An 11,758-nucleotide genomic window follows, 5' to 3' on the forward strand; every position below is an offset into this window, starting at 1 on the left:
CCAAATTTTCATTAACCAGTTGGGCATGAAGTAACCACTGTTCTAGCATCCAGTTTGTTTGTTTCTTGTTGTTGTTGTTGTTTGTTTGTTTTTACATTTGCATGTATTACTATCAGCCATGATTATTCTACTCAGTTAATTAAAAGGCTGTTTATATGCATATTCACTAATTATGAAAAGCATACATATAAGAGGCTGACAATAAGCTGAACACATACTTGTTAAATTAGTGACACTTATCCTGCATTTTAAAATCTTTTATTTGAATGTGGAAATTTACTTTTTTAAGCCTTTATTTGAATATAGAAACATAATGCACTCTACAATATTTCTATGAATAAATCTCTGACAGAGACAAACAGCCAATCCCTGTGTGCATAGTTAAAAAACTCTTAGCTAAAAACTTTTACTGCTATTTAGGAGAACTTATTTGTAAGATAAAATGTTTTGTGAATATGGTCCAAGGTCTACTGTATTTCAACACATACATAGTTTTTCATAGTTTATGTCATTGTTGGCTTACAGTTAATGCAGACATTCTCTATGAGCAGTTTCTTATGTTCAAATCTTTGTCTTTAGATGTCCTTATTTGCTGAAAAAGAGAAGCAAGCAAATGTAAAAAAAAAAAACTCTTTTTCAAGTGGCCATGACATTTTATGGCTTATTCCTCTTTTTTTTTATCACCAAATTGTTTTGTAGTTATAACTTATAACTGTGGTGTTTCATCAACATAAGAGTCATGTCTGTTTCCAACTAGCAATACTCAGTGACTTATGAGTTATAAGTTATAAGTCACTGAGTATTGCTAGTTGGAAATAGAAATGACTCTTATGTTGATGAAACACCACACTGCTTCTGAAGTCATTTTATAAAAGCTTCATAATCATTTTCACATTTCTGTTCCTAGTGACAGTTATATTATAAAGTTATATAGTTATATTTAGTTTCTAAAGTTTCTAAAGCTAGTCGGTTTTACAAGGGATTTTGGAAGAATTGTGATGACTTACATAACCACACACTATACACCACAAAATGCAAAATGCAAGTTCTGCAACTTTTCTGGACTGATATTTAGTGTAAAAAGTGCTGCATAAATATTATTCTGGTCTATATATTTACCATAACTCTAATAGTAGCTAGAAAGAAAATATTTAATACAAAGTCTTTTTTAACTGGCTTCAGTACAGTAACTATATAAAAACAGAATATTTGTGACCCTGTTTGTGAAATCCAGGCTAAAGTCTCAAACTCTTATTATGAGATAACTAGTATCAATGTTTGATTTCAACCATTAATTTCAACATGATTTAAATTTTTGACATAGCCTTGATCTGCCAATATTAAAGATATCAAGGTTACATTTTCACAGAATGTTCTTTACCTTTTAAGTAGAAAGTCAAAATATATTGCTGCGTTTATATTTTTGGAAGAGGGTCCCTCACAAGGGGATGAGTTTAAATATCACCTAAACTACACTACAGACATCAATCTTTCACTGTAGTTAATATTTTATTAAAATGTATTACCATAATGTAACTACAAACTACTTGGTTGTTTGTAAATTTGAAGTCATTTCAAGTTATGTTCAGCTTTTCAGGTAAGATACAAGGCAAATTAATGAAAAAAAAAAAAAAATTAAATAAATAATAATAATAATAATACTGTTATTCATGGAAACCTCATAAGATTCCTTGTGATAGTGACAGTTTTCAATAGTAGGCGTGTTACCACATTAACAAGATAATATAATGTAAACATTCTGGTTCTGAGTCATTATTGAAGTCCTATCAAATGTGGAAGAAATGAAGAAATTTGAGAAAGACCCGTGGTCTGCATGATTCCTTCATGACATTTCTTCACTCACACTAGACATACCCCCATACATAAACACACACCCAATTCTTTAGTGGTTAAAAGACGGTTTGTCTTATTTTGTCTCATTTCCCTTTTTTTCCCTTTTTCATGTGACTTGATTTTAGAAGGTTATCAAGGGTCATTAAAAACACAGTCTTCCTGCATTTATAAAGTCTTCTCCTGATTTAATGTGGCAGATGAGTAGCTTCATAACTATGGAAACAGGTGAATTAAGAAAACAAATGGGCAGATTGGGATACCTCACTGCTTTGGTCTTTCCCAACCTAGAATCTATAACTAGATAGTGCTTACATTGCTACTTTTCATAGATTACCATAACGAATGAGTAATAACCTCCAAGAACTGCTTAGAGAACTATTGAGCTTCAAAAACAAAAACCCCCAAAAAATGTCATCATCTCATTTCCTCAATGGACACTTTCCAAATTGCCAAATCAGTTTATATTTTAAGATGTGTGAATCATGTTAAAATTAAATACAGTGAGTGAAAACACTTAGACAAAGACTCTGTCATGTCTGTGAACAGCAGGTTTTCATCACTGAAAATACACTTGAATTATTCATTTAAAACTGTTACTGCAAAACTCACAAATCTCTACATTTCTCAGTGCTTACGCCATGTGGTCATTTAGAAAACACTAGTATTTAATATTGTTCACTCAAGTCTGCACAGTTTAGAGTTCAGAGTTCAGAGTTCAGAGTGGAAGAGTACCCAAGTGGAAACACTGAGTCAAAATTTATCACACACCAATCAGAACCTTCAACAGATGGAGGAATAGGAGGAGGAGGGGGAGGATGTGGGACAAGGAGACTCAGATTAAATTTGTGCCACTAGCTGACCATGTCCTTGTCCATGGTATGACTATGAGGGAGGCTCGGAGATGAGTCCAGCCAAACTTACAGTAAGTAGCTTCCCAGTCGCCTTGGTCATGAGAACCTTAAGGGAGGAAAACATGTAGGCCTTAGTGTACTCTACTGTAACTTTTGAGAGCTGTACTCTGTAACAACGCTTGCATCATATTGCTTTACATACAAAGATAGTTTCTGTCTGCTTCTATTTTGTAAATAGGATGTTACAGTTGCAATTGTCAGTACTTCTATTTTTGAAGACGATGGAATGGAAGAAGAATGACTAGACATTACAGCTGATGGATGACAGGGGCGGATCAGTCATGCAAGAGGCCAGTATATGGCTACTGGCTAGGGCCAGTATAGCCTGTGATGTGGATGAGATTCCCTGGTCTGGCCCAGACTAAAGATGTGATGCTGGGGCAGAATATTTTGTTGTTGTTTAGTTGTATTCTACTGTACGGTACATTAATGAATAGAAAATGTGCAAATGTATACACGTGTTCATCATGTGAAAAGTTTCTTGAGGGGGAGAACCACAAGCAACACAGCTTATTACTGGTTTTTGGTTTTGGTTTTTGTAGTTTGTTTGTTTTGAATTGATCTCACCAGTGTGTAAGACTTCATTGTAGTGTGTGTGTGTTTTTGCCTGCTCTGGCTGTGGGCCCGGACATGCTGTCCAGAGACAATGTTCCCCCAGGGGAATGGCTACTACACTTCCAGGTAGTCCGGTTACTATGGGACACCTTTGGCAGAGTGGAAGTCGATCTTTTTGTGTCACCGGAGAACACGCACTGCCCAGTATTTTTTACAAAAGAGTGAGACGCGCTGACCCATATATGGCCCAGCCGCACACTTTATGCGCGTCCCCTAGTCGAACTGTTACCACAGTTGATCAAGCGAATCAGGGAGAGCGAATGCTCTGTGCTCCTCGTGGCACCATTCTGGAGGAACCAGGTGTGAGCACAACCCCGTGGCCGATTCCGGTGAAGAGGGATCTCCTCTCTTAAGACAGGGGCGCGATTTGGCACCCGAGCCCCGACCTATGGGCCCTGCTTGCTGAGCCATCAACGGGTAACTGCGGACCTCCCAGAGGGAGTGTTGAACACTATTACACAGGTGAGAGCGCTTTCTACTAAAAGGCTCTACACCCCTCAAAGTGGTCAGTGTTTTCCGGCTGCTGCTCGGGTCAAACATAGACCCACAATGCTGTAGCGTTGTGGAGATCCTATCCTTCCTTCAGGAGCTGTTGGAGAAGGGCAGGTCCCCTTCCACGCTTAAAGTGTACATGGCCGCCATAGCAGCGTTCAAACCTATGCTTGGGCAGCCACTGGGAAGGAACAATCTAATCATTAGTTTCCTGAGAGGTACTAGAAGATTAAACCCTCCCCGGCCCCCTTGGGTTCCGGTCTGGGACCTCTCCACGGTCCTGGACGCTACAAAAGGCGCCCCATTTGAATCGTTGCAGTCCGTGGATTTGCGGTATCTTTCATTCTCAAACCAAGACACGTTTATGTCCCCAAAGATCCTTCCACTCCATTCAGAGCACAAGTCATTTCACTGTCAGCTCTTCCAAGATCTGATAGCGAAGACGATGCGAACCTCCACTTCCTGGTCAGGGCGCTGAGGATATATGTCGAATGGTCTGCTGTTGTCAGACAGTCAGAGCAGCTCTTTGTTTCTTTTGGTGGCCGTACTAAGGGGCTAGCAAAACAGAGCCTTTCCATATGGATAGTTGATGCTATCGTTCTGGCTAGCTTACGCAACACGAGAGGACTCTCGTAAGAGAACGCTCTCAGTTACTAATGTAACCTCGTTTCTCTCTAGATGAGGGACCGAGTGTTGCGTAACCCTGCCGTGCTTGTGGTATGTTCTGTTTTTTGCTTCATCAATAAAAAAACGAAGAGTAACCTATCTGGACTCAGCTTGCATAGACCGAGGTTACGTTAGTAACCAAGAGCGTATGCAGTTGATTCGTTTTGCAGTTATTTTTTCGCTTGCAAATCACTGTTCACAGGTTTGCAGAACTTTTGACTGTGTTTTAGCGAAAACAATGTGCAGAAAGTGTAAGCACAGAAAAATGGAAGTCAGAAGAATGCAGATAATATTTATTTTGCTTTAACATGAAGCTGCAGTTTCACAATACTTGAATGTAACAGTAAAATACTGCAGATAATTTTTTTCTTACGCTTGAAACGCGATTTACACCTTCACAAAGCTTATCTTGCACATGCAAATTGAATTTACGCTTACAGTTTTATGTACACTTCCACAACTCTGCATATGCAAATTTATTTATTTAGCTTTAAACCGCACCAAGTTTTGATTGTGTTTATTCAATGAAGCATTTTGGAAAATCAGTCAGTCTTGATATTATCAGCGCCACGAATAAATAAATAAATGTATGGGAACACCCATAGCACCACCACCTGAGCCCAACTTCAGTCTACTCATCACCTGAAGTTTACCTGGTTTTGTAGACGGCTGATGAACAAACGCAGACCGGAAGTTAACTTAGGGCCAGGCGCGTGCGCCCGATGAAACCATCTATATACATTACTTCAATACAACCTTATCATAACATTGTAAATAGGTGACAAGTAAAAATTAGGTTTATGTTCATATCATTTCAACTTATGAAGGAGTTATCACACTGAGGACATTTGAGGGACTCAAACACAACTATTTAAAAAGATTCAAACATTCACTGATGCTCCAGAAGGAAACAAGATCAAGATCAAGATCAAGGTAAATTGTACTTAATTTGTGTCCCGGGAAACAAACAAGTATCTTCTGTTGCTTACGAAGGGCAGAACTAAATGGAAAAAAATTATATTTTCAACAAAATAAGACAAATCTGCCCATCTTCATCGTGTTCAAAAGTTTTCACCCCCAAGCTCTTAATGCATCTTGTTTCCTTCTGGAGCATCAGTGAATGTTTGAACCTTTTTTAATAGTTGTGTTTGAGTCCCTCAAATGTCCTCAGTGTGATAAGGTGTATCTCAAAATCATAAAGTCACTGCTGGAAAGGGTTCAAATATGCAAAGATGCATGAAAACTGAAGAATCTGCAGGACCTTAAAGATTTTTCTGAAGAACGCTGCTCAGTTTAACTGTTCAGAACAAACAAGGGACTCATGCACAACCATCACAAAACAGAAAGACAGCCGAGTATCATCAGGTAACAGAACACAGTATTAAGAACCAAGGGTTCCCAAACTTTTGAGTGGGGTTATTTTAATAATTTCAGCATTTTTTTTTGTCTTGTGGACTAAATGTTAATATCTTTTATGCACAATATCTTACTCAGGACAGTACTAAATAAATATATAACATGCATTTAGTATGATTTCTCTTATTTTTTGAAAATTACTCATATTTTCACAGATCACAGATTCTGCAAGGGGTGCCCAAACTTTCGAGCCCCACTGTATGTTAGATATTAATTATTTTCGCACGTTTTTATTTCTAGCCTTTTATCCGTTAACATGGGCTCGGAAAAAAGGCGCATCACAGACAGTGTGTTAACCTGGAGTTAGGCATATGCCCAGTCTGTTCTGTTCTCGCGCAAGGCGCAATGCATTCTGATTGGATCGGATAGCATACTACGGGAGGTCAGGGCCGCGGAAAATCGTGCTATACAGCGAGTTAGAAATCGCGCACGCTCAAATCGTGATTTTATGTCGATTTCTTTTAATCGCACATCCCTAGAATGGACTGGAAATGAATAGAAAATAATTATTCGCGGACCACAGGTTGAAAACCACTGGTGTAAGGCAACTGCTGAAGGACCCTCAGGTGCTGTTTGCTGGATATAAGGTTCCTCATCCTCTGGAGCACAAGATAGTGATCCGTGTTCAGACGACACCAGACTACAGTCCCCAGGAAGCCTTCACTAATGCCATCACTGATCTGATCAGTGAACTGTCCCTTCTGGAGGAGCGATTCAGGGTATGTGACATGTACATAGCAGTCAGTTTCAGTTCAATGAGGGGTGCTGTGTTTTATTAGTGCTGTTTGCTATTGCTCATACATATAATAATGGATTTTTGAACTAGATACCTAGAACTCCAGGTATGAAATTTAAGTGCATAAATGTCTGTTCACACCAAGATTTGATGCAATCATTTTCAATTGAATGAAAAGCTGATAATGTGTGTTTTTAGACTGACAGAAACATTTGCATGTCGTCAATGCAACAATGTCTTTTCCACTGCACTGCAAAGAAAACTGTCAAACCAATAATATTAGTGGTTTTGTTTGCACATGCACAGACCTGCTGCTTTTATAGAAAGCTGTAACTTGTTGGCACTCACATGTAGAGTATTCGGCTAAATGACAGTGAATAGCAGAGGAGTTGGATTTGCAACATCAGTGTTATTTTATGACATTTTAATATTTTTAGATGCACCTGTATTTCAAATTAAGTTCTTCTGTTTCAGTACATATGATACAAACAATTATTAGTGAATGAGAACTGCTGTGTTGGGGAGTCTGTGTTGTATATTCCAGAAAATGATTTGACTTTTTTTTATTATTATTATTATTATAATTATTATTATTGTAGGTTGCAATCAAAGACAAACAAGAGGGAATAGAATGAAGACCATCACACTCCACTGGAACACAACAACTGATTCACTATGGACTGAACTGTAAATGTTGAACTCGGTTTCTCTAATGGGTTACAATATTCCCATTTATGTATTTTCATGAAATATTATAAGGTCAGTTGACAAGTTCTCATAATGAATACCAAGAGATCTTTACCAGCTTTTAACAACATAATTTTCTCTTCAGTGTCCCACTCATTTGAGATGTAGTTTATTTTTTTGTTATTAATAAATTTACTTTTGTAATGAAATACAATGACTTGCATTTATTTGAGTCTCAACATTGTGGCTCGATTGTTTCATGGATTTGTTAAACTCGTAGCTTTCAATGTAGGAACTATTTTGGACCTTTAGATGTTTCGAAGGGAACTTATTAAAATGATGCACAAATATAACAGGATGGCTAGCGCTCGAGTTTGAATCGAGGAAGGTTGGAAATCAACAAAAGGGTTTTTGATTGAAACTGAACAAACTATATATCACTTTCGGGTGAATAGTCTGACATTCAGCCTATGTTGGATGGATCTGGGGGGGTTGAGAAGGTTGAAGGGGAATGGATGAAAATGAAGGGCAAAAAAGGGAAAAGAAATCGTAAAATCCCTCAGGAAGTTGGAAATTCTACAGATAGTGATACAGACAGACAAGTTAAGAGTAGGAAGATGGAGAACAATCCAGGAGATGAAGAATTTAAAGTGATTTTTAAAGTTAGAGATGGAAAAGGGAGTTTTGGATCGATTAGCCCTTTGAAGTTATCAAGCGCTATAAATCAAGAGATAGGTGACATCAGACATGCTAAGACAATGGCAAATGGAATGTTAATGATCATTTGTAAATCTTCTGAGCAGCAAAAGAAAGCCTGCAAAGTAAAGAACTTAAATGGAAAGGGTGTAGAAGGATTTATTCCTGGAAATAATGAGTCAATAGGAGTTATTTATAATGTCTCCTTTGAAATTACTGAGGAAGATCTAAAAAGCAACTTAAAAGGAGGGAAAGTGACCAAAGCAAGACGTTTGGGGAAAAAACTAAGAGATGATGGGCGAGAAAGCTCTGCAGTAATGTTGACATTCATGGAAGAAACACTACCAGAAAAAGTTATGCTAGGCTACTTATGCTTCAGAGTTAAGAAGTATGAAAGGCCACCACTAAGATGCTTTAACTGCCAGAGATTCGGGCACGTAGCAGTGGCTTGCAAGGGTAAACGCAGATGTGGGAAATGTAGCAAAGATCATGATTTCAAAGAATGTAAAAGTCAGATCAAATGCTGTAATTGTGGGGGTAGTCATGTAGCTGCATTTAGGGGATGCCCAGTCCATGCAAAAGCTGAAGCAGTACAGAAGATGAGGGACGAGAATAAGTTGTCATATGCAGAAGCGTTAAAAAGAATTGAGAGAACAAGTGTTGGTCATGAAGTAGGTGTGGTAAAGCAACAACAGATGTGGGAGAAAACGCCCGATGATGACATAGTTATCAAAAAGGCAGAATTTTTAGCTTTTTTCTCAGAAGCTGTGTGGAGGATTATGGAGAGAGCTAAGAATAAATCAGATGTTGCAAGGGAAGTAGTTGCGGTGGCGGATAGATTTCTAGGGATCAAAGATATTCATCCAGAAATGTTGTATAAGTATATGCATGGAGGATTAACAGGAAGCCAGCAAGCTCCGTTCATTAGAGAGAAAGGTAAATCTGGGGAAAGACGTGAGTCATCAGAGGACGAAATGGGTTAAGTATTAAATATGTTTTATATACTGCAGTGGAATGCTAGGAGTTTAGTAGCCAATGGGCAGAAATTTAAGGAATTTGTTGATGCTTTTGTAGACCGACCAGATGTGATATGTGTACAGGAGACATGGCTTAGACCAAACCTGGATTTTGTCATTCCAGGTTATAAAATTTTAAGAGCTGACAGAGGTAATCGAGCAGGGGGTGGGTGTGCTACTTTTAGAAAATTAGGATAACAACATAGAAGAATTGAGATAAATTCTGAACTTGAATGTGTAGTGGGTGTAATTTGGTCAGATCGAGGGAAAATCACTGTGATTAATTATTAAAACCCAGGTTTAATATTAGAGGAGGAAAAATTTGAAGGAATAATGGATAAGGTTGAGTCAGTAATATGGGTGGGAGATTTTAACGCACATAGTGATTTATGGGGTAGTAGATTTCGGGATAGAAATGGGGTAATTTTAGAAGAATTTTTGGATAAACATGGATTGGTGGTGTTAAATGATGGTAGACCTACTAGATTTCAGGTTGATCAAGGAGGTAGTTCATGTTTAGATTTAACGTTTGCTTCTCCAGAGTTAGCCACGAGAGGAGAATGGGATATAATGGATCACTACACGATTGGGAGTGATCATGTGCCAATTTTAAGTAGATTTGGGAGGAAATTGGTAAAAGAGCAGGATTACAGGTCAGAAAAATATAATTATTCCAAGGCTAGGTGGGAAGAATTTAATATAAGAGCTCAGGAAGAGATTAATAATGTGGTTAAAGACGATATAGACAAATGGAATGATTCTTTGTGCTTTATGTTGATTCAGGTAGCAGAAGAGTTCATTCCAAAGTTTGATTGTCCAAAAGAACGGCAAATGGTGCCTTGGTGGAATGAGAAATGCACTCAAGCAGTGTTAGCTTGAAATAAGGCATATCGAAGGGTAAGGAAGTTTCCAATGGAAGAATGTGCAATAGAATATAAGAGATTAAGGGCTAAGGCTAGAAGAGTTATAAAAGATGCAAAGAGGGAAAGCTGGCGTAAGTTTTGTGGTACTTTAGGACCTCAAACAAACATTAGGAGGTTATGGGCTCTGGTGCATAGGATGACAGGAGAGTATCGGACTAATAAAATTCCGGTGTTAAAATTTGAGGGACAGGAAGCAGTTAAAAATAAGGACAAAGCTGATTTATTAGTTAAGTCCTTTAAGGAGGTGCATAGTTCTGAAAAGTTCGGAGGTGCCAGGCGTCTACAACGCCTGGTAGAGATAGAATAGGATATCAAATATTTCTTCATTTGGATGATGTCATGTTAGAGGAAGTCTTGGAATTAATTAATGCAGTATGGGAATGTAGTATTTTGCCGAGGGAATGGAAACATGCAACAATTGTTCCAATATTAAAACCGGGGAAAAATGCAGATGATCCTAAATCATATCGCCCAATTGCTCTTACAGCTGTTTTATGTAACATTATGGAATGTATGGTTACGGATCGGTTAGTATATATGCTTGAGAGAGCATATATTCTTTGTTCCGTATCAAAGTGGTTTTAGAACGGGTAGATCTACTATGGACTCAATATCAGTGTTGGACTTAGATATTAGAAGAGCTATGGCGAATAAGGAAGTTGTCATGAGTGTGTTTTTAGACATTGAAAAAGCCTATGATACAGTATGGAAAGAGGGCTTAATGATAAAGCTATATAATGCAGGGGTAAGAGGTAGGATGTTAAATTGGATTAAAGATTTTCTGAAGGAAGGTACCATTCAGGTGAGAGTAGACGGATCTATGTCCAGAAAGGAAAATTTGGAAAATGGAACCCCTCAGGGAAGTGTTATTAGCCCAGTGTTATTTACTGTAATGATTAACGATATTTTTAGTAAGTTAAATAGAGGTTTTGGAATGGCATTATTTGCTGACGATGCAGCTGTTTGGAAAAGAGGGCGGAACTTGAATTATATTTATAAACAAGTACAACAAGCAATTAATAAAGTAGAGGCATGGGCAGATGAATGGGGTTTTAGAATTTCAGTATCAAAATCAAAATATGTTGTATTTGGTCTAAAAAGGAAACTTTTAGATAAGACTTTAAGTATTTATAATAGTCCTATAGAAAAAGTTAAATCATTTAAGTTTTTAGGAGTTTGGTTTGAGGAAAGAATGACTTGGAAAGAGCACATAAATAATACAGTGAAAAAGTGTGAGAGGGTTATTAATACCTTAAGATTGGAATGGATTGGGGTGCAAGTAGAGAGTGTTTAATGATGATTTTTAGGGGAATAATTAGAGCTAATATTGATTATGGTTGCATGGTATATAGATCAGCATCAGAATCTGTTTTAAAGAAATTGGATGTAGTTCAAGCAAAAGCATTGAGAATCTGTGGAGGATCAATGAGATCTACTCCACTTAATGCTTTGTTAATTGAAATGGGGGAGACTACATTAGAGCTCCGACGGAATAAATTATTTCTGTTTTATTGGACAAAGCTACGAAGTCATAATTGTTCTAACCCGGCTAGGATTTTATTAAAGGAACACTGGGAACTCCAGAAAAGGGATGGAAATAAAAAAGAGTGTGGGAAGACGTCAATAGGTAAGGAAGCTCAGGAGTGAATGATATCATGATCGCACCAGTAATTATTTGGCCTCCAGTACCTCCATGGTTACTGCCAGTCCCTAAAGTGGACCTAAGTATTTTAGAATTTTTTCAAA

This window comes from Carassius gibelio, chromosome B5 (assembly GCF_023724105.1).
Source record: "Carassius gibelio isolate Cgi1373 ecotype wild population from Czech Republic chromosome B5, carGib1.2-hapl.c, whole genome shotgun sequence".
Taxonomy (NCBI): domain Eukaryota; kingdom Metazoa; phylum Chordata; class Actinopteri; order Cypriniformes; family Cyprinidae; genus Carassius; species Carassius gibelio.